This window comes from Nomia melanderi, unplaced genomic scaffold (genome assembly GCF_051020985.1).
Source record: "Nomia melanderi isolate GNS246 unplaced genomic scaffold, iyNomMela1 scaffold0239, whole genome shotgun sequence".
NCBI classification, from domain to species: Eukaryota; Metazoa; Arthropoda; class Insecta; order Hymenoptera; family Halictidae; genus Nomia; species Nomia melanderi.
Window position 1 is genome coordinate 2 of NW_027475354.1, and position 2,499 is coordinate 2,500.

Here is a 2,499-nt window from a genome sequence, read left to right on the forward strand (position 1 = left end):
GTCGGAGCGAGGTGTCCTGCCCGTGCGGTAATTCCAGCAGGCGAATCGGACTTCCCGAAATTTTTCTAAGTCCCACGGTCGACACCAACTTTTTTAATAAGCGTTTTAAAATTATTTCAATGTTTAATCCATGCGTAAACATGAAGTTTATTAACGTTTTTAACATTAAAAAAAATTACAAAAATTTATTTTTCGGAAAAAAAGGAAAAAACCGATTCGGCGGAGCGAGGTGTCCAGCCCGTGCGGTAATTCCAGCAGGCGAATCGGACTTCCCGAAATTTTTCTAAGTCCCACGGTCGACACCAACTTTTTTAATAAGTGTTTTAAAATTATTTCAATGTTTAATCCATGCGTAAACATGAAGTTTATTAACGTTTTTAACATTAAAAAAAATTACAAAAATTTATTTTTCGGAAAAAATGGAAAAAACCGATTCGTCGGAGCGAGGTGTCCTGCCCGTGCGGTAATTCCAGCAGGCGAATCGGACTTCCCGAAATTTTTCTAAGTCCCACGGTCGACACCAACTTTTTTAATAAGCGTTTTAAAATTATTTCAATGTTTAATCCATGCGTAAACATGAAGTTTATTAACGTTTTTAACATTAAAAAAATTACAAAAATTTATTTTTCGGAAAAAAAGGAAAAAACCGATTCGGCGGAGCGAGGTGTCCAGCCCGTGCGGTAATTCCAGCAGGCGAATCGGACTTCCCGAAATTTTTCTAAGTCCCACGGTCGACACCAACTTTTTTAATAAGTGTTTTAAAATTATTTCAATGTTTAATCCATGCGTAAACATGAAGTTTATTAACGTTTTTAACATTAAAAAAAATTACAAAAATTTATTTTTCGGAAAAAATGGAAAAAACCGATTCGTCGGAGCGAGGTGTCCTGCCCGTGCGGTAATTCCAGCAGGCGAATCGGACTTCCCGAAATTTTTCTAAGTCCCACGGTCGACACCAACTTTTTTAATAAGCGTTTTAAAATTATTTCAATGTTTAATCCATGCGTAAACATGATGTTTATTAACGTTTTCAACGTTAAAAAAAATTACAAAAATTTATTTTTCAAGAAAAATGGAAAATACCGATTCGGCGGAGCGAGGTGTCCAGCCCGTGCGGTAATTCCAGCAGGCGAATCGGACTTCCCGAAATTTTTCTAAGTCCCACGGTCGACACCAACTTTTTTAATAAGTGTTTTAAAATTATTTCAATGTTTAATCCATGCGTAAACATGACGTTTATTAACGTTTTTGACATTAAAAAAAATTACAAAAATTTATTTTTCAAAAAAAATGGAAAAAACCGATTCGTCGGAGCGAGGTGTCCAGCCCGTGCGGTAATTCCAGCAGGCGAATCGGACTTCCCGAAATTTTTCTAAGTCCCACGGTCGACACCAACTTTTTTAATAAGCGTTTTAAAATTATTTCAATGTTTAATCCATGCGTAAACATGATGTTTATTAACGTTTTCAACGTTAAAAAAAATTACAAAAATTTATTTTTCAAAAAAAATGGAAAAAACCGATTCGTCGGAGCGAGGTGTCCTGCCCGTGCGGTAATTCCAGCAGGCGAATCGGACTTCCCGAAATTTTTCTAAGTCCCACGGTCGACACCAACTTTTTAATAAGTGTTTTAAAATTATTTCAATGTTTAATCCATGCGTAAACATGACGTTTATTAACGTTTTTGACATTAAAAAAATTACAAAAATTTATTTTTCAAAAAAAATGGAAAAAACCGATTCGTCGGAGCGAGGTGTCCAGCCCGTGCGGTAATGCCAGCAGGCGATCCGGGGTACTCGAAATTTTTCTAAGTCCCGACGGTCAAGAGTAAACTTTTTCATCGCATATTTCAAAATTTTTTCAATGTTTAATCTACGCATAAAAACGCAGTTTATCGCAGTTTTTAACGTTGAGAAAATTGACAAAAATTTTTTTTTCACTGAAAATGGAAAAAATGTATCGGTCGATGCGGGCTATCCAGGCCGTGCGGTAATTCCAGCAGGCGATCCGGGGTACTCGAAATTTTTCTAAGTCCCGACGGTCAAGAGTAAACTTTTTCATCACATATTTCAAAATTTTTTTAATGTTTAATCCACGCATAAAAACGCAGTTTATTAACGTTTTTAACGTTGAGAAAATTGACAAAAATTTTTTTTTCACTGAAAAATGGAAAAAATGTATCGGTCGATGCGGGCTGTCCAGGCCGTGCGGTAATTCCAGCAGGCGATCCGAGGTACTCGAAATTTTTCTAAGTCCGAACGGTCAAGAGTAAACTTTTTCATCACATATTTCAAAATTTTTTAATGTTTAATCCACGCATAAAAACGCAGTTTATTAACGTTTTTAACGTTGAGAAAATTGACAAAAATTTTTTTTTCACTGAAAATGGAAAAAATGTATCGGTCGATGCGAGCTGTCCAGGCCGTGCGGTAATTCCAGCCGGCGATCCGAGGTACTCGAAATTTTTCTAAGTCCGAACGGTCAAGAGTAAACTTTTTCA